Consider the following 24,770-nt stretch of genomic DNA (forward strand, 5'->3'; position numbering starts at 1 on the left):
TCAAATTGTGGACATGTTATTTTATGATTGCCAAAGTGCACACTAGGTTCATGTTCTTTTAGTTTATTCCTGTCTGTAAATGCAAAGAGGTCACCAGTGAGTACTGGTACACTCTACCACCTTGTGAACCAGAGACATTGTGTGTAATGGCACAGTACAAGGGGGAAAGAACCCTTCACAATCAATGTGGAACAAAACACATCGCTGGTATTATCCTGAGAGCTTGGGCTTCACTCACAACAAATGGTGAAATATTGTTCGTCTCTGTGGTGTTTGTGGCCTCTTTAGTTGGTGTTCTGTTCTGAGCAATGTGTGTCCCACATACAGCATCCCTGCAGCCAGGCTTAGGAGATGCTCCAGACTGGTAGACCAGGATTGGTTCAGCTCATTATGGCCAGAGCAGGTCTCCTTTTGGCTGTGGCCCCACTTCTGGCCATGCACAACACAAGTAAGGTCCATGAAAGAAAGGCTTCTATCATCCCACTCCTGACTGGAAGCCTGAACTGTCTTTTTAAATTCTTTTTCCACTTAGCATTAAGGAAAATAGAATTTGATCCATTGTTGCTTGAGCAAGTTAGGCTTGGTGGTTTTGTTTGTTTGGAGAAAAAGCACTGAAACGGAGCTGTAGTTTGTCCTCACTCCGTGCCTGCACTCCCACTGCAGAGGCTGGGAGTGGGACACACGGCCAGGACAGAGCAGTGCCATAGGGCCAGGGTCTGCTGTCAGTTTTCCTTCAAGAGGATCTGATCCAAACCGGGGGACAAGAGCTCAGCTTCTCTCAGATTGGATCCCCTCAGCTCTGTCTGCTGAACCCCAAACTCCCCATGCACTCCTTAGTCCTGCTGCCACCTCTCCTTGCTGCATTCCCAGGGCCCTGCCCTGCTGCTGCTGCCACGGGAGCCTGTCCTGGCCCTCAGCTGAGAAGTGCTGCAGTTGCTTACATGCAGATTATCTGTGAATTAACAGAAAGGTGAGGCTGAAAATCAGCCTGGTGTGCGTAAGAGCAGTCACTGGCTGGCATGACTCACGGGAAGCTGGGGACGTGTCTGCTGTGTGCATGGTCCAGCAGTTGGCCTTGTGTCTCTGCTCAAGGGCACTGTGGAACACCACTCCAACCACGTCTGAGAGCATCAGGTTGTAGAGCTTTTCCTTAAATGAAATAAAACTTGAACATTGCAAGAGTAGGCTGTGAAAAGGGAGGCAGGAAATTCTGAGGATGAAGGCAGGGTGGTGCAGGAGGCTGGCAGGGGACACAGAGACTCTGCTTTTGGCAGATCGTGTGAGCTTTGAGGCACAACTGCACCACAGGTCGGGCAGGATGGGCACAGTGCTGGGCTGTGGCTGGTGGACCAGCACCCACTGATAGCTGCAAGCCACCAGGCTGTGTCAGCAGAGCATCAAGGCTTTGCTGGCATGCTCTGCCTGCCTGTGGGCAGGTTTTCTCACCTAACACACTGCCACCTCTCCTGGGCTGGAGCTGCCTCTTGGCCCAGCACCTCCGAGCGAGTGCTGAGTGAGTGTGGGGCCGGCTGGCTCCAGCCATGTGTTCATGGCCTTTATTTCCTTTGTATCTTGTTCCCCCTTGGCCTTAGTTTTCTTCCTGTACATACCAAAGCTATATCAGGGAGCCTCAGAATTAATGGGATCTCCAGAAGTGCAGCTAGAAATAATAAAAATAACCACCCAATCCACAATTTTGGCCAGTGTACAGCAAATAGGCTCTGTGTCTAATCAGTTCTCCCTCTATTAGGAAAACAGGAAATTGTTTAAACTGAATGAACAGATGCTGGGAATAAAGAAAGAGGAGTAAGTTTAAAGGGGAAAGTGCAGTAGCTGCTGAAAGAGCCTGCTAGTCTTGTGAGCTGCTGGTAAAATCAGCATGACAAATGGTTTCTGACTATTCAGAGTTGTGCCCTTCTCTACTTCCAGTAGCTTTAGGCACGGGTTGCATGTAGAATCCCTTGGCCCAGATTTGCTCAATTTCTTGCCTTTCTCTACAACCCAGAACAAAGGCTGGCACATCTTATATCAACATTAATGATGTTCCTGGTCTGCGTCAAGTATGTAAACATACACAGTTGCAGAAAAGCAGGTTAATAGCTGAAATTTGCTTGCAATTACCAAGGCACATAATTCTTTGCTTTTACAAGCACAAGTAATTTCAAGAACAGAAAGTACCTGTACTCAAAAGTTAACATTTCTAATAATAGAATTTACCATCTACTTTAGAAATATGGAGAGTTTTGCCAAGTATCAAAACACAGTTACATCTTAATAGAGGGAAACAGCAAATTACTCTGTTTGGTCCTATTATAAGTAATGGTGGTGTATAAATGTAAATCATGGCTCACAGAAGCTACATGTTGTCCTTAAAATGAAAGATTAAAGAAAGTAATATGTCAGCCAACATCTGAATAGATGAAGGCTTGAACAACTTGGTGGGATCACCAGAACATTTTGTAAAGCATCAGTACAAGTCCTCATCAAGCCTTTCAGAATAGTCTAACTAAAAGCCACTAGAAACGCAAAACCAAACTTCACAAGTGAACATGTGCTCTGTCTGGCTCTTCCTCACTCTTCTACACTATTCCTTTGAAAATAGGTGGTGAATTAACGTAAAATGTTGCAAAAGGAAATACATGGTGTCTCTTCACACCCAGAAGAGAACACTTCCTTACCTTTTGTAATGAAATGTCTGTACAAATCTCTCTTGTTGATCATTAAGAGTGCAGAGACTTTAAAGACAGGTCTCCTAGCCTTCTGTCTGACTCTTGGCTGTGCTCCTTTGGAGGGCACACATTTGGTTTTTTCATGACATGACTACAGCTCAGAGCACAGGTATCCTCCTGCCTGTCCTTCCTTTCTGATAATCTGACAGTGTTTGCAATTACCCTCTATAAAAAGGCAAACAGTTTTCTATGATTAACCTTTTGCAAGTGATATGCAGAGACTGAATAAAAGGAATTTGTTTGCAGTCTCTGTTACTAGACTCCAGAATTTGCAGGATGTTTTGGGCTTTTTATTTTCTGACTAGCATTCCTAGGAAGGAAGGAGAAAGATCTCTGGTACTAGAAATGAAGCTCTGTTTGAACTATCCCACATGACTAATTACAGGAAAGCTGTGACTTTTATTTCTGTCTCTTTTACCCTATAATTGAGCTCTAAGGTATTAAGCTATAAATTTCAAATTGAGAGAGAAATCCACTTGGATAGAAAGTGATGACCTTCATTAAGCCCACTGAGCCAAGCATATTCCTGGTGGCAACCTGTTAACTTTGACTGAGTGATTCCAATTTTGAATTTGGCCCATGGAAGAATTAGATGAAATCTTGATCTTAAAAGTCATTGTCTGATGACCCTTTAACATCAAACACATGGGGTAACTAAAAGAGTAACAGAGGTTTGTTCTTGCAGTAATTTTAAGCAACTTCCATCACAAAAAGAGGATTTTTTTTGTTTTGGATTGATGATACATGAGAGGAAGGTCCTGTTCAGGGCCCCAAAGCAGAGCCTGCCCACAGGACACTTGTGTCTGGTGCATACCTCTGGAGGAGATGAGGAATATATGTTTTTAAGATGCTATGAAAACATCTTGCTGTGCAGGCTGAAGGCCACTTAACAGCAGGGCTTTGGTGGCAGTGGTGGGTCCTTGTACCAGACCAGACTGAGAAACAGCTGGATCTTTTCCAGAGGAAGAGGAAACACAGATCTTGCAAAGTGTGTGTTAGCAGGGTGACCATGTTGCCTGTGCTTCCCAGATGGGTTGCTTTGTCCAGGTGTCACTGGCAGAGCACCAGCCTTTGGGCAGAAGGGATGAGAGTTCTGGTGCTGCACCACTCACAGCTCCCGTGCTTGGGGGCCACCCACAGCCTGAGAGAGCCTGGGGCTGGTAGGTGCCTTGGCAGGCTGGGCTGGGACAGCAGGAAGCAGAATAAGGACTTAACAAGGCTGGTAAGAGGAGTGGTATCAATGAAAAAGGGGTCACGCTGAGACCTGCATTTTGGTAACTTCTCCATGTCGTGTAATGCATTAGTGTGCAAAGCTGGTGAGGTTAATCCAACTCTTGCCATGTTTGAAAGACTCTTTCCTCCAGTTCCTGATCTCAGAGGGATCATCTGTGTAGGGAGAAGCATAATTGTTTCTTCCCACGTCTCTGTTTTTTAAGAACATCTTGGGTTTTAGTATGGGAAAAGAGTCTAGGCAGCTTTTGTTGTATTCCTGTTCCTGTTGAGCTTTAAATTGCGATCTGCATTGGCTCACGCACTTTCTCAGTGGTGTTTTGAACAATCTCTGTTGCAAACATATTCGATGGTAATGACTCCCAATGTCCCAGGGGAGCTGTGTGAGGACGATTCAGATGTTTCAGTGCGCTGTATTAAACCTTCATTTGTCCTTGTGGAGGCTGAGAAATTGTTTTTAGTTTTGAGTCTTAATGAAGAGCAGTCGATTAAAATGTAAGGCTCTGAACTAAAGGAAACATTTCATTAAGTGACACAGTTGATTTAACTGGTACATAAGATGGTCACGGGGTTCTTATTAAACAAACTATGTTCAGGCTCCCATTGTCAATATAAATATGCAATATTTAAATTTAAAAAACAAACCTTCATTTCTGTTCCTGATACTGATCCAACAAGGGTGTTCAGAGTTAAAATTTTGTAGTATAGGCTGTCTTTCAGGAGAGGTCACGTGAACCCCTTCTGCTGGCATTAAGTGCCTCATAGTGTCCTTTTTACAAGTTCAAGACATGGCTTACATAGGAAAATCACATCAGGAAATGTTCATTTTAGCTCCATTTTGGTTACGATAGAGAAGCTATAACAAGTCGGTCATGAGTGTGGAGGGACATGGCAGCTCTGTGGGCTGGCACCAAGGTCTGCCACAGCCCAGCTCAGGGCTGCTGCTCTGCCTCAGTATCCAAGTGTGGCTCCAAGTTCACAGCTCATGCAGCTGTGAAAGGAGTAGGAAACTAAAGATGAAAGAATTCAGAAGCATTGTGCTATTTCAGTCACACCACCCTTTCCCTTGTTTTTTCTGTACTGAGTTTCCCTCCCTCTCTCATCAGACAATGTCTGATGCAGACATTGGTGCAGGCTGTGTGCAGGCTGTTGGAGCCACACTCCCATGGCTTGTGAATAGCCCTATTTCACTGATGTGGTATTTCTGTTTCATTAGTTTTTATTTTCAGTATGGCATCACTAGATAGCAACACTGACATTCAGCCATGGGGACATTCCAGGTACCAGTAAAGTCACTTCTATTTATTGCTTCAGCTTCTTTCAGCTTCAGTTATCTAGTCAAAATAGGTCTCCAGTACTCTACCTGGAACTTTCTTTTTATGGAGAAGCACAATTTTGATGAATGCTTTGATAAAACAGGAAAGGCTATTTTGGGGGAAGTTGCTTTGCTTTTGTACAGTGAATTTTTATTATTTTAAACACAGGATTCTTTGTTTAAAAGAGAGAAGGCCTGCAAATTTTCTTGTTTACTTTGCCTTTGCTTCCTCTTCTGACAAGGAGTGGGTAAAATTTATCCACATAATCACTGTCAGCTTAACCCTGAATTTTACAGTACAATGTCTATGCTGTTTTTATCACTGAAAAAAAAGACAAATGGAGGGAATTTAAAAGGCTGTAAACCACTGAGACTCACCAAGAATGCCAAAGGGTTCGGCACTTGGTCTGGCAAGGAAACTGGAGAGAAACTCAGTAGAGGTGTCTCTCTCTGTGTCAGGCTCAAGACTTCAGTTCCATGCACAGCCCCTGAGGAAGACCAGGGTCAGAAATTCTCCATGCCCTCCTGGTTCTCCCGCCTGCCTTCCCAGTGTCATTTCCTTGGGCCAGCCCATGCTTTTCAGGGCCAGGTTAAGCCAACCAAGATATTTCCCTTTTGCTATTGTGCAGAAAAGTGAGAACTTCCCTCCTCAGCTGCAGCTCATGAGCGGGAGGTCCCAGCTGGCCCCTGCTGCTCAGGTGATGGGTGAGTGGGTGACCACAGCCCTCTCCTGGGCCCACAAGCCATCTGAGAGAGGATGGTTTGAGCAGACTTCAGCTGTGCATACATGCTGAGAAGCAAGACTGCATCAGTCCTTTTTTTCCCAGCTTGTCTTCAAACACACACTGGAAAAGGAAACTTTAATTTTTACTGCTCACATATTGATGTCCCAGCTGTTGGGAAATCACAAAGACCAAAGGCCGTTCTACTGAGTCAATATTAGACTTGTAATTAATTGAGATAGTTTTCTAGAGTAATGTGGGGTATGCAGCATCCCATTTGGCCTGGGGAAGACCAGAGGCATCTTCTTGATCTAAACCAGCTAAACCAGTCCCCATCTCCCCAGTGATCCCAGCACGTGTCTGTTCACAGAATGGCAGAGCTCAGCCTTCCCTTGTGTTAGCAGGATCAGAGCAGAGAGAGGGGCCTTTGAAGCACCACAAATGGTGCTCACAGAGTCTGAGCAGTGGTTGCTGTACTGAGAAGGAACTCAGCTCTTCTGCTGTGGTACTCAGGGTCAAGAGAACAGGTCAGAGATTATCCAAAGGGCTCTGCACAGTTAGCCAGGGGAGGCACCTGCTGAAAATGGTCTGAATATTCTTTATATTAACTTCAAAGGAACCATATAGATGCCTTCTGTTTCTTCTCCTCATGGGAACTGTGGTGCCTCAGTGCAGTGAGACCAGAGCAAGCAGGCAGTTGAGTTTGCACCATGAGATTTTACACTAGCTCTGACCCAAAGCCAGCAGCATCCCCACACCTCTGCCCCACCAGTGAAAAACAAGCACCCAGAAGAAGGATATAAAAATAGCTCCTTGAGTAAAGTCTATTTCCTCTGCATTTAGTCGTGTGCCTTGAAATACAGTAGTGTGGTGAGGAGGGGGGGCTGCTCTGCAGCACTTGGCCCATGGAGCTGACAGGAAGGTCATCCTCAAAGATCAGCGGGAGCATGTGCATGACTTGCGTCTTGTGTTTCCTCTGAGGACAGACTAAATTTAGCATTTTCACAGATGGACACTGAACCATAACCCATCTAGGCCTGTGGGGTGAAGAGTGGGATGGGAGTTGTTTGCCTGGCCTTTTTGCTGTGTAACCAGCTTCAGTGCACCACCACTCGTGTTCCTCAGGGTTTTCTACTTTGGTCAATATTCTGTAACTTAGTTTTCCCTGAAGTTTTAGAAGTTTAAGCACGAAGGAAAAGTAAACTGCTGGTTCTGGGTTCAGGCCTGACATCCCTACTAATTTAATGTCAAACTGTGGATGTACTTTTTAACAGCAGGCTCACAAAGACTGAACCTATAGCTACTGTCCTTGCAACAATTGCAGTAAGACAAATACTAATGACTGATGATTTTGGTTTCCCCAAAATATTGCCTCCCCACTCTTTCAGCTTCCAGACGGTTAAAGGGACTAATCCTAAATCTGGTTTTTGTACCCTGCAAGGCCTGTGTACTGCTGGGCTGATCCTTTTGTTGCTAATCTTAAACAACTATTTTATGAGCATGTTTTGAAGTGAACTAGGTCTGCTAAAAATCCCATTTCCCTGACTGGTCTGAGCCGGAAATAGGCAAACTGTGATGCAAAGCACATGTGTATTAAATAATGTATTTCCAGTAATAGAAATTATGTTTCTGTGTATCTGCTTCAGCACACTGCACAGATTTGATATATTGATCCTGACACAAGAAGCCTGATTTTCCTGTCATTAGGCAAGCATTTTGTCAGAGTGCTTATTCCCAGGTTACACATTTTTCAAAGAGCCTGAAACAATGTCAAATTTGCTTAGTTCACATTAATTCCAAATTTTAGAAAATAGAGTTAATGTTATTGCAACTATGATGGTCTAAAGTCTAGAACAGGAGGTGATTTACATAAATGCCAGTGCATCTTTTCCCATTCATATTAGCTAGTCTCATAAAGAATATTATTACTTCATAAAAAGAACTCCAGAACTGTGCTTTTCTTTTCTTGAAGGCATAGTCCATATTTGACTGCATTTTCCTTAAATCTGTTTAAATAAGTCTCTCACAATCTAGAAGAGGAAAACAGATGTTAAACCACTCTTGTCCTTGGATGTCCTAAGCATTTATTAGAAGGTGCTACTTTACATTTGCATCATATATTCTTCATAAATGCATTGAACATTCATTGATTCTGCAGAATTGTAATGCAGTCAAATAAGTGGGGTTTTTTTCTTCACAGAGTTTTCAAAATACAAATTAAAATTTACACAGCCTAGAGATAATTGCTTGCATATTGCAGGAAAGATTGCGATGGCCTCCAGCCTCACTAAAGATGTGCCTTCCAAGAAAAACAGTAGTCACACACTATCCAACACTTCACTGATAAAGCAGCCTTGACTTCTTCTCCTTAGCAAGACAATTTGCAGCTCACGAGTGCTGGTGACTCCCATTTTCATGAAGTGAACCTAAGGTTCCATTTTTCTCACCAATAACCTTATACTGCCTGATGCCAAATGACAGTTTTTTTTATTGCCCTTTGCTTTTGCAAGCCAGAAAGATTACAAGTTCAACAGTAGCACCCAGTGATCGTATTTCAAGGACATTTTTCTATTTCCTAGACTAGGGAGGAACACCAAAATATTTGAACTCAAGATACTTTTCTAAAAGGTATTTTTAGGTCTTTGTATAGCTCAGTTTTACTTCTTCAAGACTGTACCCAGCTCTTTATTTTCTCTGTAGATTTCATGTATCTAAATTCAGGATTTTAAGTTAATAGCTGCATTTTGCCAGGAACTTACATTCAGTTTCTTTGGAAATCCGTGGGAATCACATTTAGGTACCAGAGAACAGATTCTGGCTTTAAGAACTAAATAGCATTTTTCAGAAAAGCACCAAAGAACTTATTAACTCTGCAGGACTCCTACTCAGTGAAATAAGAACATTCTTCCTTTCACTGGCTAGAAAAGTCAAATTAGATTTCATGCAGGGTGAAGGAATCAGGGTGCTCTTGGTGCCAATCTGACCTGTGAAAAACCTTATTGAAAAGAAGCTTTGTGAATGGATAGCTCATGAAGGTAGTTCAGGCATTCACGCCGTAACCGTTGTGGCCATTGCACATCTGTTCAGACAGATCTGCTGTGGTTGTGCTGTGCGCACACAGGACAGTGCTGCTCCACAGGACAACTGTTGGGACACTGCCTTCACCTGGGAGCTTGACACCTTCTGCAATCAATCTGCTACAGCCTTTCATTATTCCAAAGATGTGCCGTTCTGCACATAAAAATGCAGGAATGCTCATTCCTCTCCCTTCTGGTTGCCATCATGAAACGGGACATGCAGGCACAACAGAGACAGGCTGAGCTCAGCAGCACTGGGGACTGGTGCTTCTCTCAGCTGAGCAGAAGATTGTCAGCCAGCTGGATGTACCCATTTTGTCTCACACCAGGAGGCTGAACCTCCCTGGGAGCATCAGGGATGTGTCCTGTGCCTACCTGAGGAGCCAGAATCTACCACAGCGATGGGATCACCCAGGCCAGGGGATAGCACAGCAGGACAGGTGATGCAACAGCCACACAGCCTGAGGCTTTTGCAGTGGAATCTGAGGAATACTGGCAGGAGAGGGAAGGCAGATCAAGGAGCTGATCTGGGCTGAAACAAACCTTTTTTTCCCCACTAGGTTAATTTTAACCTAGATCCACTTGCAGATCAGATTCACTGTGAGGCTGCACAAACATTTCTGTTGGCACAGGAGAAGCAGCAGGAAAGATCAGGCACCTGGGAGAGACAGAAAAGGCAACAAAGGGATTTGGCAGGACTGTTGGCACTTGACAACTCTAAGTGCTCATAGAGCTATCATGTCATATGGAACTGTTACATACCAAGAGATTGCCTGAACACAGGAACTAAAAAGTACTCCATGGCATCACGTACTTGTCCCTCTTGCAGAAAGAAAAGAGGATTTTCTGTCTTGTGGTGACTGGAAATTCCAATGTGTAGAAATCCAGCTTTTGGCAATGTGTGATGGTACCAAGCAGAAGGGGGATTTCCAGAGTTTTTGGTGCTAGACTGGCAGTTGCTCACTGGCATTCCCAGGAACAGCATTTCTGTACAGAACATCAGCAGAAATCCTGTATACCAGAGAGCTAACATCCTCAAAAAAACATCCTAACTGCTGGTTTACGGACACCAAAGAATGAAAAGGAGGCAGAGGTGCTCCACACTGAAAAAAAGAGTTGTTTTCTAGCCAGTCATTCCACCAGCTGATAAAAATAGCTTTAAAACTACTTTTTTTTTTTTTTTTTTCAATTCTCTGCACAGCAGGCTGCCTGTTATGTGTGCCCTTGTTATTTATACCCACCATAAGTTTCAACAGCAGCTTTACAGATTCTTTTATGCTTGTCTTAGATCTGCTGTTGTAAATCAGAAAGCTTTGCAATCCTAAACATTGCCTGGTAAGAACTCCTCTGCATTCCTTTTACCTTAGAATAAAAGGGAAGTGGAAAATACAGTTAATGCAGTAATTTGGTCCAAATAAACATAAGCTTTTACAATACAACCATTGAATTTTATTTTAATTTGAGTGCAATTCCTCCGAATTGGCCAAGCAGAGAAAATTTCCCCCCCTAAGCAGTGAATGTGTGCCAGTTTTTAACTTCTCTTTTAGCTTGCCTTGAACCCTGTTTGTGTTGGGTACTGGGTAGGGGGAAGGTGATGAACAGAACTTGCAAATTTGCTGCAGAACATCTCAGGAAAATAGTCTGGATACTTTTCCATTAAAGAAACAAACAAACCGAAACGGGTAACATCTTACTCTAAAGAAAGAGAAATGGAATTTAAAGGAAAATCAGCTGTGGCTTCTACCATCCAAACAGAGCAACCTCAGGCAAGCTGGGACAAGCAGGTTAGGAATATTTTTGTTACACTGTTAGTTTGTAGTCACTAGAACAACTCACCTTTGTCATGCACCAATGGGTGAGGCTCCTGTTTGTCTTGGAAAGCAGACTATGATGGGCTGAGATAGGCTCCTGATTTCCCCACCAAGGCCCACCACAGTAAGACAGGAGCCAAAACATGCCCAAAAGGCAGCGCTTTAATGCTTCTTGTCTTCTGTCATTGGATATTGCTGTAACTCCCAAAGACATGTCTCCGTTCTGATGGAGATAAGTGCTTCAGGAAATAAACATAAACCTGCTTTAAATTTTTATTTTGCTCTTTTCAGCTGAAGGATTGGAGTTTTTTATTCTAACCAGTAGCTTGTTGAGCATGTGCCCACCATCCAGCACAGCTCCCCAGCAGGCAGTCGATACTGTACCAGCACAATGTGGTGTGTGGTTTCGCTTACGGGACCTCCCAGGTCAGACTGGTTTGTGAGCTGAGGCTCTTTGCTGCAGCCTCATCTGAGCATAACTCATCTGGTGGTGCTGTGGCAGGTCAGAGAAGTCCCCTCTGCCCACACAAGACCTTGCTGAAGTGATAGAGCCAGTCCAGGGGCAGGTGAGCCTACAGTGAGATCTGGGAGGATGATAACGGGGCCGTACTTTACACCAGCTTGTAACTGTTTTCTTAAGCCACTCGCTGTCAGTAAATGGTTACTGCTTAGGAAGAAGCTGTATATATAGGAGAATTGGTCCTGTGCCCAGGAAACCAGAGGAACTGAACAATGTTGGAATCTGTTCTGAGATCTCTGAGAGGCAAAGTTAGGCTGGAGGTTGAAGGGGCAAATGTGTTCTGCAGGCATGCTCTGCTCCAAAAGAGAGTGAAAGTATCCTGGGTTGTACCTACCTGAATATTTGGGTGGCAAATCTAAATTCCCTTGGAACAGACTGAATCACATGAAAGGAAATATGTGTATCTGATTCTGTGGTCTGCTCTGCAGTCATCCACCTTTGCTTGATGATCTTTATAAGATACTTTTGGGGATAAGTCTCCAAGCAACTTCTCTCCTCCTGTAGATCTTCATTCTTCATAGAACGCAGAGAAAGGGGATAGATGAGTTGTAAATAAGGAAAGAAAGGCTGGTGTCAGTGGGGGGCTTGTGATGTTTGGGAGAGGTGGGTGAGCAGTATGTAAAGGTGAGGTCCATCACAGCAGAGCAGACAGGTCTGGCTGTGGCCTGTGGCTTTACAGTAGAGTTTGTGTGCCAGGATGCTATTAGGTCATGGCAACTCTTCTAAGCTGCTATAAATCCACCCTGTGCTGACATCCACAGCAGAGAGATAAGGATGATATATCCTAACATTTGCTGAACATATGCCTACATTGCAGTTCAGCGTGGAGGTTCTGCTGGACTGTCTATATTTCTTCTTAATTTGTTTGATTTAGCTAGTTTAGAATGTTCTTTTTTTGCCTACCACTGTGCTGAACTGGGGAGCCAAAAACCTCTCCTTGGAGTTGTGCTCTTTTTGCGCCAGGAGGGAATATAACTCCATTTATTTATTTATTTTTAATTTATTTTATCTGTTTTAGTACCCAATAAACTTGTTGTTTTTTCCAACTGGCACAACAAGGCTCTGGCTATTTTTAAAGAATGTGGTTCATTTGATTTAATCTAATGAATGTTTAGTGCTGTTGAAAATAGCTGGAGCCAGAGCCAAGAATAATGTACTGAAATGTGCTGGTTGAGCAAGGACTGCTTCACTCTGCTAGTCTGTTTCTCTCCAGTTGTTCAGATTTACTTGGTTTTGCAAGTAGCATTTGCAGGCAGGACATATTGATCAAGGTGCTTTCTAATACTGATTCCAAAGGCAAATAGTGCCAGAGCCATATTTTGCCACACTAATTTCAAGACAACTAACAATGACAGCTCTTCTTGTTCAGTGTAGGATGTCTAACCTCTGTTTCAGACCACTTTAAAGGGAATGTGAAATGCTAAAATTCCTTTTTTTTCACATAGGAAAATTGAGGTATGAAATGCTAATTCTTCCCCTAAAGTCTCCCAGAAAGCAAGTGACAGAATGAGTAATGAAACCAGCATCTACTGGGCTCCTGAAGCTGCAGTGTAACTCCTGATTTCTCCATGAACTGAAGCAAGACTGTAATCTGAAAACAAGTTCTGCTAAGTCACAGTGGTTCTCACTGGTTTTCAAAACATCCATGTTTACTGTCCTGCCTGCACCCTCTGAATTGCTCTGTAGTAGTACCTAACTCTGCCTGTTAACAAAATTGAAACTTCATGTATGTCTTTGCTCTATCTGAATTTGACACTGCAAGCTACATCAAATACTTAAATTATGTTTTTAAAACTGTTTAAATCCATCTTCCTTTTGCCATCCATCAGTTATTTCTGTTAGATAGTTTGCTGTTCCTCCCTAAGAAAGGGGTAGCTAATACTTAAGCTTCACTGGATTAAAAAAATAAATCAACCATAGTACATCTTATTCCATGATAGTGATGTCCATAGGGATGGATTTTCTGCAGAGATCACTTTACACCCTAAAGCACAATGTAGGATTGACTTGCATAAGTAATGAACAGATGCTCCTGACAGCTATTACATTATTCATTTTCCTATGCATGTGATGGGGGGAAGGAGGCAGCACCTGTTACTATGGGAGAAATATTGTCGCTGCTGTTCTGCATTACAGACCTCCAGGGCAATCTGGGCCAGGCATATTTCACTGCATTTATGTTGACCCAAAATGAAGCCATGCCTGTTTACATCCTCTCTTTATTTTGTCCTTTGTTGCCCTCAGATAAATCCCTCAGTCCATAACCTAAGAAAATAAAATAGCTGCTGCAGGTGTGAGGGAGCACTGAAGGCAGTGAAAAAAATTGTTTTCCATCTTTCACCCCAAATTTTTCTCAGGAAGGCTGGGTAAAACTATTAGAACTTATTTCTCCTCTACAACAACAGTACTTTTTACAGACCATCTTAGTTTTCATATGAATGCTACTCGTATGCCTGAGGGACTTTAAAAGTGTATTTAAGAGTAGACAGAAGTAATTTCCTTGTCATCCTGACATTAGACTGAGATGACTTCCTGTCCATCCTCTGTTGGGCAGGGCAGCACATGGCCCATGGTGCACTCACACTGCTAATAGACTTAGCTTCAGATGCAGCCAGTCAGGGCCATAAAATTTTCTTGTTCACTCCACTGCAGGTAATGATTGGAGCATTTGGAGTGTGGTGCCAGGAGATGTTTCCTTAAAGAACTCCTGTGACTCAGCCTTCCATTAAAGGGGGTTTATAGCAAAGAGGGAGGGTGCCTTTCTACACAGGCAAATAGTAATAAGACAAGGGGGAACGGTTTTAAAGTAAAAAAGGAGAAATTTAAATTAGATGTCGGGGAGAAATTCTTTGCTGTGATGGTGGTAAGGCATTGAAACAGATCGCCTGGAGACGTTGTGGCTGCCTAGTGTTCAAGGCCAGGTTGGATGGGACTTTGAGCAACCTGATCAAGTGTAAGGTGCCCCTCCCTGTGGCAGCAGAGTTGGAATAAGATGACCTCTAAGGTCCCATCCAACCCAAACCATTCTATGACTCTATTCTTTGACTCAGGCACAGGTTAGAGCAGGGGCAGGGATGTTTTCCTTGTCAGGGGACATACTGGTAATTCATGACCACAGTCACACATAAATTCTTCCTGCCCAAGAATCTTCTGTCCCAGACAGAAGATTCCTTGCCCTTCACCTCAGGCAAGTGGGCTGTACAGATTTCCAGCCCCCACACAATCTCTGCAACACTTCTGCATCCCAAAGGCTGAATTCCCTACTTGAAGCTAAAGATTCAGTGTAATTTACAGTACAGTGCCTATTTGCTGCTGCTGACAGATGTTTTTCCCAGCTGGGGCTGGAGCTGAGCTAGACTGCCCACAGCATGTCTCCTCCTCTTCTTTGTAGGAGCTAATTGATATGGTGTGGTTATTAAGAATATGGCTTTCAGCCTTATTTTGTGAAATATTTATTCCATGTATCATTCATCAGTGAGTGTATGTACGTGTTTTTAAAGAGCAACTTTATAGAGATAACCTTCACAACACTGCTGGAACTGTAGACTGGGGAGGGGCAGAGCCTGCTTCCTCCCACAATAATTACTTCAATTCTGTTTTAATTAGGGAAGGAGTTTTTTTAAGACCTGAAATTGCAACTTAATTATGTTTTAAAGTTTGGCTGCAATTACAAGAGCTATGACCTTGCTTCCCAAGCCTTCTCACAGTCTCAGACTCCATGTACATGTGCTGGTTTAGTGAAGCCTCATTCCCTGGCAGGGTTATTGTAGTGCCTCTGCTGGCACACTGTCCATGTTTTCCACCACTCTGTCTCTCAGATGATGGCTCTGATCAGCCCAGTATCCCCCTGCCTTCCCCAGCTCCCCTCAGCATGCCAGGCCCTGCTGCTGGGCTCACACAGAATCATAGAACATGCTGAACTGGAAGAGACCCACAAGGCTCCTTAGGGTAGACAACTCTTCCAGGAGTCATGGGAATTTAGAGGTGAAATGCTAGAGGTGAGCAGCTTAGGCTGTTTCCTAGTTTCTCAAATGAGGAGTGTTAAAGGTTTTCTTAAGGTGATTTTTAAAACCCAGCAAGGTGCTGTGTATGGCCTGCCTCTGCCTCAGATCCTGTACTGCAGGTCTGGCCAGATGCCACATGAGCAGTGAAATGCCAGTGAAGACCTTACCCCTTTTCTGTTTGCACAAAGCAGGCTGAGATCAGGTGGGGGCAGACAGCCCATGGGGCAGGAGGTGGGCGTGTTGTGCAAGGGTGGGTTAGAAAAGAGAGATGCAGTTTGAAGTAGAAAGCAGAGAAGAGAGGAGCTGCCTTCTCAGAAGAGCCCTGCTGCAAGTTTCCTGGATCACTTAGAGAACCTGAGTTGAGCTGCTGCTTGGAGAGTCATGGTGGGGACAAACACAGAAAGGAAGAGGTGCAGAAGGTGAGGGTGTCCCAGCTGGTTCCCAGCCCATCTTTTCCTTCTCTGGCTGCAGCTGTGGTTTCTGCTTCATGTGTGACATATTATCTCCCTACTACAGGCACAAGAGCCCTGAGTGCACCCTCGAGACATTCCCTTGCAGCTCCCAGATAGGCAAAGACCCAAGTCAAAGAAAGACACAACACACAGCAAATGGGAAACAGTCATAGTGCCCTTTGTTCTCATGTACTGAAAACACCTTGGTGCTCAAGGGCATTGGCAGGAAAATCTGCATGCTTCAGGCATGTTACAAGGTTGCCAGTCCTTCCAGCGAGGCTGCAGTCAAAGAACAGTTCCTGCAGAGCAGCCAGAAGTGAAGCAGGGAGGTTTCATATTTGCCAGTGTGATGGAGGGAGTCTCTCAGGGAGGGCCTCTGTCCCTCTCCTTGCACCAGGTACTGGGCTCTTCTTTCTGCCAGGAGTCCTTCAGGGTCTGCATGATCCCACCCCAGGGTTCCGTGGAATCACTGAGTCCAGGACAGCAGCACCCACCACAGAGGTGCAACCTGAGGTGGGTTTGTGAGCACTCTGTGGCCCCAAACCTCCCTTCCTGTCCAGAAACGGCCTTCGGCCCTCTGGAGGCAGTGGCACTTACCCCAAAGCCATTACCAAAAGCCTTAGTCCAGATCAGCAGTCTGTGGCATCAGTAGAGCTGTGCCTGCTCGGGCTGAAGCCCTGGCACACAGTGGCACAAAGTGTGGCACATCTCCCCTCTGCTCTTCCCTCTCAGTACCTATGTCTGCCTGGGAGAAGTTGGGTTTGTTTGATGCAAGAGTGCAATACTGTGATGCTGTTGCTCTGGAATCCTGCCCGACCTCTCCTACCAGCTCCCTCCAGCAAGGTTCGGGATGTTTTTGGCACCTCCAGTTTTCTATGCTTTAGGTAGGAAATCCTAACGCAACACGCTGGCACCTTCCAAAGCAAGCTGTGCCTGTGGATCTCGAGTGTCTTGGTCCGTGTGGCAGAAGGGTCGGCATTCCCTCTGCAGTGCCTCAGGCAGGTCTGCTGCTGCAGGAAGCAGGCAGAGCCCTTGGGATCACAGCCGGCCGGGCAGTATTTTCAGCCACTTGTAAAGAGTTTTAGCTGTCAGACGCTTAAGTTAAGGAATGGCACTGGGGGCGGGGAGGGAAGCCAAGAACATTGTGAAGTTTTAAAAAACCCCACAAGTTTTGCCTTTTAAAGGCTTTGGTGGACCTCTCCCCCCCGCCCCATCCGCAGCGTATCAGAGCTTCAGCAAACTTCCTCCCAGGCAGCTTTTATTCTTGCTCCCGATCTCGAACGCCGCCTGCCCGGGCACAGATACAGCAGTTCTGCATTTCTTCCTCCTGAAAACTATTTTTTTTTTTTTTTTCCCCTTCCAAGCAGCGTTAGGGCCCGGTCTGTCCGCAGCCCCCCCGGCCGGGCCGGGCCGGGCGCGCTCCGCCCCCGCCGCCCCCCGCTGCAGGCGCCGCCCCCGGAGGTGCGCGCCGGGCTCGGCGGGGACAGCGGCTGCGGCCGCCAGCGGCTCTGCCGCGCTGCCTGCCTGCCGACAAGTAGCTTCTTCTTTCTTTTCTTTTCTTTTTTTTTTCTTTTCCTTTTTCTTTTTTTTTTTTTTTTCTTTTTTTGTTTTTTGCTTTAGGGCCTTTTTTATTATTATTATTGTCATTTGATTTGTTGTTTTTCGCAAGCGGGCCGGTGGCTCCTTGCCATGAGCAGCCCGAAGGCAGCATGAAAGCGGGCAGGCGCGGCTATCCCGCCCGCTCCGGTGTAGGATGGCTCCTGGCGAAGTGCTGCTGCTGCTGCTCCTGCACAGGTCGGTGGGGCCCGGGGGCTGCTGCGGGGTCGGGGGTTCACGGTGCCGTCGGCAGGGCAGCGTCCCGGCCTCGGGGACAGCGGGGGACAGCGGGGGACAGCGGGGGACAGCGGGGGACAGCGGTGCCCTGGGGCCGGGCACAGCCGGGGACAGCGGTGCCCTGGGGCCGGGCACAGCCGGGGACAGCGGTGCCCTGGGGCCGGGCACAGCCGGGGACAGCGGTGTCCTGGGGCCGGGCACAGCCGGGGACAGCGGTGTCCTGGGGCCGGGCACAGCCGGGGACAGCGGTGTCCTGGGGCCGGGCACAGCCGGGGACAGCGGTGCCCTGGGGCCGGGGACAGCGGGGGACAGCGGTGTCCTGGGGCCGGGCACAGCCGGGGACAGCGGTGCCGCCGGTAACGGGCACCGCGAGTGAATTGATACAATTTTTCGCTTTTAGTTTTACATTTTATCATTGCTGGTGGGAAACACTCTGGGACTGTAGGGTCAATAGGGCGGGGAGAAATATTTGCTGAAATGATTTTTTTTTTTTTTTTTCTCCCCCCTTCCTTTTTAGTCCTTCTTGGGCTCGAGTACTAGCAAAATGCTTTGAGAACATCTGTTTCTCACAGTTCACAAGTCTCTGAATGGTGATGGGGGAAGGTCTGGGGAAGCTGGCTGAGCTGAAATGCTGAGAGGGATGTGGGAAAGCCAGGGCAGCTGGAGTGCCTTGTAAAAATAAAGTCAAAATCTGGCTTTTATGTGGAACAGCACAGCTCAGATGCATTGACTGAAGGTTTCGCAGACTGCAGTCTTTATGCTGTGATATGGCTCTTGGACTTTTTCTGGATAATGTGAGGTTTTTCAAAGATCTACTCGTGGTATTCCCATGTTTCCTGTTCTCTGAATGGCCAAGCAAAGTGCTCTAAACAAAACTTGGCTTTTGTTTTGTGTCTTTTTTTATTTTTTTTATTTTTTTTTTTTAGTAACTAAAGATTTCAAATGCAATCTTTTGGTAACTCTGGAACAGAGTTACCAAACAAACAACAAAGAGCTGATGAAGATGACATTGAGGATGAGTGGGCCTACTCATTTCTTGGGGCACACATTTGCAATACAGGAGCAGCCCTCCTTCCCCTCTTACTGAATTAGTCACACTTACGTGGTGACAGCAGCAAACCAGTCGGTGATGGAGGTTGCCACTACTTCATAAGATATGTTCTTTTTTAGCCTGGGGAGAACACACCACTTCATGCCAAGAAAGTGATTCTTGAGGTCAATGCACAACACCCCGCTGTTTTGCAGCCTTTAAAAAGGAACATGTAATCTGGTTAGGGGTAGGGCTGCCTGCAGAAAGGTTGTGGTACTAAACCACTGTGAAAGCCAAGTCTTTTGGACAGCCTGTGCTTTAATGTGTTGGCCCATGCAGCAGGCTGGAGCAGTATTCAAGCTCTCTGACAGAGCTCTGCTCTTGAAAATGTTGATTCTAAGGGATTAAAATCTCCCTGATGCCTGTCCTGCCTACAAAGGTCTCTAGAAGGGGGAAGGGGAAACAGCTGGCTCTTCTCTCTCGGCTGAAATGTTAATTGTGTTTGCAGTTCTAGTTTACTGGGTTGGTAACAAAAGGTGTTTTGTGATACAGATTGATTTACTTCTTTCTTGTCCTTGGTTGTAAACTTTGGGTGAAAAGTTGTAAAAGGCTGTCTGTCATGTATTTATTAAAAAAACCAGAGAGGGTGGAAATAATCCCTGAATTTAAGCAGGTACCAAACCTTACGTTTGACAAGGGATTCAGGTGCCCCAGATTACAGCATCAGCAAGCTGTTGTTGACTGCTTCTCCCATTAAGCTTGGAGATGTTTTAATGTGGCAACCAGGGCTTTGAAGCTCTAACTTCATGTATTCTGTGTTTCAAGTGATCACCTGGGGAGGACACTTCATCCCAGGGCTTCTCACTGATCTCAGTCTCACAGTGCAAAGAGGTGACTGTAGTTGGTATTTAGGATGGGTGTGAAGCATCTCAGAGCTATTCTCAGTGCTGCCCCATAAGTGACCTTATCTTTTCCTTTGGAAGTTTTGCTGTGCTTTTTCCCAGTGCCAGTGCCTGATGTATCTTGTTCTTTTGCAGGAGCTCAGTAGGTTTTGTTGTGTGAATAAGAACTGTCTGGTGAGAGAAATAGGGGAGATGAGCCTGCATTGTGTCAAACACAGGTTTTGTGCTCAGATAGTTGGTGTGAGCTGTATCATTGCTTTCCATGGAGCTTGGAAGTGATGTGGATGCTTGATCTCCTGAATAGCAGCAATAATGTAGAGCTGAAAAAACCCAAACCTTGTGAGGTCCCTTGTGTATCGTGAAATACGTAAGTTTTGTGTAGCTGGGCATTTCTCTGAAGGATTTTGACAGATGACTCAAACTCTTTTGCATTAGTATTCCACTGTCTAGTGCAGCAGTAGAGATCTTGATGCTGCTTTTTGGCTTGTTTCTCTTGGTGAGTTTCTGATCTTGTCAGCTTTGCCCATGTACAGAGCTGCTGGGAACCATCCAGAGAAAGCAAGTGACAGTACCATTTGCAATTTTGCTCTGACCCTGATAGTTGCCTGCAGAAACTAAATAAGGACTACTTCTCTGTTCTGCAGTATAGAGAGATATGAATCCTAATATAGGAGTGCCTCAGAGCAAGAGTCTGTCACTTGCTTTCAGCCATAAAAAGGGGTAGTTAGGAGCAGCACACTTGCATAGCCTTTAGGCCAGTGGCCTTACTAAGCCAAGAGGGTGCAAGCAAGGTTTTTTTCTGTACCTCCTAAATGCAGAAGTCCAAAGTGACCTTGTGTAAAAGGATGCTTCTTAATGCTGCAAAACTGTCCCTGGTAAGAGGGTTCAAATTCTGATGGTCTTCTGATAGCTAGAAAGTCATTGAACTCTCCTTAGAAATTCGCTTAGGATTTGCAATTGAATATACCTTTTTTTTTCTTTTTTTTTTTTTTTTAATTTGAAGTCTATCTCCTCAGTTGCCTGTGTAGTTCAGCTTAGGGATTATTTTAAAAGGGAAAAGAGGGAAAATAAAGACATAGGAGGGATTTCTGCTTTGTGAAATGTCTTTTTTTAAAGCAAGTGGTCAGCTGTATGCCTTGGATGTGAGAAGATCAAAACTTTGTTGCCTTTAAGCACAGAGCCAAGTCCAATGTGTGAGTGCCATTCCTTTGCACTGCCTTCTGCACAGGGCTCTGAAAGCTCCTCAGTGACTGAGAACATGGACATTGGGTGAGTCTCAACTCCAGGCTCTGATGTACAGGCAGCTGTAAAGACTACTGGTGTCTCAGAGTTAACCTGTAAATTAAATTCTGTGTGCTGCCTTATACCCAGGACCTTATTTAGAGGACATTTTTTTGCAGTAGTTCAGCTGATTCAGTTCTAGAAACTGAATTCTCCAAACTGGAGCATGCAGGGGTCTCACTGCCCTAAGGGACACCCAGGAGGGTGGGAAGCACAAACAAGGCATAGGAAATGCTTTTCTTTGAGCACAAGGAGACAGATGTTCCCATCTACTGGACTTGAGCTGGCTGTGAGTGTACCAGGTACAAAGAAAAGGGTCTGTGGTTAAAAGCAATCATTGTCAGAGTAATTTTAGAGTTCAGATGATTAATATTATGTGGCTGAAGCATAGCTTCAGGTGAGAATACAGTACACTTTCTACTTGAGGGTAGCCAGAAATCAGGAGGATGGATTTAAATGGATGCACTGTATTGGCTTCAATAAAGAACACATCCTCTGCCTCTTCAAGCAGTTGCTCTTCTGATTAGGCTGCTGGTTGTATGCAAACTTCTAATTTCAGAACAAAAGAAACTTAATCTGAATGTCAAACCTTAAATCTCAGTGTGTTAAAGTTGAAAGGTTGAGTGTGTTTCTGTGCTAAGCTCCTGGTAAACCTCTTATTTTAAATTTTCTGTCCCTCTAGTTTGTCCTATCTCCTACACTTTCGGTCTCCTTTCTGCAATTTTCTGTTTTACTGTCTTCTTTTTCTTTCCTTCCTTCCTTCCTTTTCCTCTTCTTGCCTAAATCTTTGATTTGTCACTGGATCTTTGCCGTAAGATTAGAAAAGAAAGCTTGTCTTGACGGAGTGGTGGTGATTTCTGCACAGTGAAGGGGGTTCAGCCAACCACCCTGTACATCTTTCCTAGCTGGACAGAAACAGAGCCTTAACTGGAAGTTAAGAAAACCAGCATCATCACAAGGGCTGTCAACAGCACATTAATAAAACTTATTTCTTCATTAGGTAAAAAGTGAGATCTGATGGTGCTTTTTATAGAAGGTGCTGACACTTACAGCGAGCTGAAGAGCTTTGCTAAGGGAACTGGTACCTTTGTGCTGAATGGTAGCAAGAGAGTGATCTCCAGCAATATATTCCAGCCCATAACATTTCCTAATTTGAACATATTTTATTTAGTGTTTCAGGCTGAGCCATGGTTGCACTGTGTAAAGCATAATGGAATGCATGGCCGAAGCAGCTCTGTCAAAATTGAGGCAGAGGAGAAAACAATAGTAAAATAAAGGGTGTCAACCAAATCTTGCTTAGTTTCCTGGTCTTTCTTGAATGAGAAATATGAGGAAACTGTTAGGTTTCCCAAATAAACTCTTTGGGTGATGTCCATCTGTTGCTCATTAGCTGTATCTCAGTGAAGTCAAGAGGATCAAGTGTACTGGTCCTCTGTAGGCAGTCTCTCTCCCTCTCATGCCAGAGCTGAGCTCTGCTCTTTGTCCTGGCAAATTTGTGAGCAAATGTGGAGAGGTTTGCAGGAGTTGTTGTTATTTCCTTCCAGCTCTATTAAGAGAAAACTGGTTTGCCCATGACAGGAACATCCCTTCAAGTCCTGTGTTTTCCCACCTCTGCAGGTTGAGTCAGGAGTCAGAATAGGTCATAGCAGAGAGTTATTGGAAGGGACAAAAGAGTTGATGAGAATCCTGCTCAGTTGAGCAAGCAGGATTAACATGACAAGCTGAATACTGTTAGCAAAAAAAAATAAAAATAAAAAAACCAGTCGCTCTTTGTTGGTGTGAAACTGCTTTCTCACACCTGCTCTGCACCCTCCTGACACAGTGCTCAGTTAAGCATGTCCCAGAAGCATGACTGACAGTCCCCATGGCAGTCTCTTGGGGTAAATAGACTCACTATTCTGCACCTCTTAGCATTTGTGTGGCAATGACGCATAGGGGGAGTTCAGGAGAAGTCCTGGGGCTGATGAATAACCTCTGAATATGGGCAGTGGAAGGAGAAGCACGGCCACTGCTCTGCTGGCAGGCTGGGGGAACAGTCAGTTCCTTGCAGAATTACTTAGTGTTGTTAAATCTTACCTGTTTGCAGGAGAGCTTCTTGAGGGTAGGAACCTTGTTCATAGATACAGCAGGTCATGTTTTCAGTGGGTCTGTATTATTCTCAGATATAAAGTGTCCAAGAGCACTTGGACAAACCAAGAAGGTTTGAGCTTTTCTGAAGCACTGGTTGCTGCACACGACTTTGTGTTCACTTCTCTCATCTGCCACCAGCCACTTCCTCTAAGTAGGACATTTATCATGTTGGTGCCAGTGTTGGGATGCCTTAGCAACTTTCAGTTTCCAAGATCCAAGCAATAATAGTGTTATTATTTTCTCTCTTGAAAGTTACATGTACTGCTAGACAGCTCTAACTCTCCTGATACAAGCTAGCTCCTCAACCTCTGGCTTCATGTCTCCCTGTTGTGATTAGTCTTGCAATCTTTTGACATGTGGTTATATACAAGATGCAACAGAAGTGGTACAGAAAATAAACTTTCAGGTATTAATTCATATCTGAAAAAGAGTTAGCAAGAGCTTCTATAAACATCAGCTTTCAGTTACTGGTCTGGGCGTGAATATAAGTGGGGATCCTACTTATTCAGATTGCTATGTTATTTTCAACTTCCATAAATTCATTCAGCTTTAAAGAAACATGGGATAAAGAAACATGACTGCTTTTATGCAGGCAAGACTCCAAAAATTCCCATTCACTCCAAGGAGCATGTGAAAACCCACAAGGCTTTATTCTTTATTCATCTTGTCAAAAACCTGAAGAAAGGAGAATTTATTCTTAGGAAAAGAGAACAGATAATTGTGAAAAATATAGCTTGGGTAACTCCCTGTTCAGTGTGAAGATGTGGGATAATTAAACATGCTGTTTTCCTATAAAATAAATGCCAGATAGATGTATTGTTCAGGAATTCAATGCACGGATGCTGAAATAAAATCTCTCCATTTTGAAGTGAAACAAAAAGGGCAGTTATTTCACATGACCCCAGAAGGATTTTGTTTGGGTTTTTTCCCAAACTGTTCTGTTTCAGCACACACCTTGTTAAAACTTGTGTATGTATTAAGAAAACTAATCTATCATTTCAAACTTAAAACCTCCCCAGCTTCCAAAGTTTTCAGCCTAAAAATAGCATCAAGATACTTCTCAAGCACACCAGAACACTGTTACATTTCAGTCTAATTCTTGTCTGTTAACAGGCTTTATGAAAGTATTTTCATATTTGGCAAAAGTTCCAATTTCTTTTCGAAAGAGAGGGATTGGTTGGGCAGTTAGTGATTACAGCAGGGATCTACAGATCCTGTGGTTTTCAGTTCAGTAAGGAAATCCAATTTTCTGCCAGTTTAGCCACTGTGTCAGTTGCTGTTGCAGAAGAGCTCAATTGCAAATATTGCATCTCACAATTCTGTGTCGTGTGAAGTTACTTTTTAATGTAACTATAGAGGCACATCTGGATTTTTTTCATAAAAACCATGCGTAGATCACAAGTAGGACTTCAGGACATGTAAAGAATTATTAGAAAATAATGAGATTATCTCTAATCAGATAAGCTTGAAATCATCTCCCTTGACCATTCATTGCTGTTGGAAAACCACAAAACAAACATTAATGCATTTGCTCTTAGCTCCTGTTGTTTGATGTGGCTGTTTATGCTGAAACACAAACCAGTCCTTGAATTAAAGGTAGTTAGTGCATCCCATTGGGTCTCCTGCTGAGTTTGACCTGCCTCTCATTCCTTCTGCCTCTGTTCTGGGCCAGCTCCACAACCCCTGGCAGGCTGAGAACTTGGGAATCACATACATCACCTGGGCTCTGTTCAT

The 24,770-nt window shown here is 44.6% G+C and overlaps 1 protein-coding gene across 32 annotated transcripts in view; it reads left to right on the forward strand.

The window, feature by feature from the left end:
• Positions 1 to 24,770, forward strand: part of KALRN (kalirin RhoGEF kinase) — a 501,085-nt gene that overhangs the window by 410,936 nt on the left and 65,379 nt on the right. The gene's annotated exons all lie outside the window — the stretch shown is intronic.

This window comes from Cyanistes caeruleus, chromosome 7, assembly GCF_971803275.1.
Source record: "Cyanistes caeruleus chromosome 7, bCyaCae1.hap1.1, whole genome shotgun sequence".
Lineage (NCBI taxonomy): Eukaryota > Metazoa > Chordata > Aves > Passeriformes > Paridae > Cyanistes > Cyanistes caeruleus.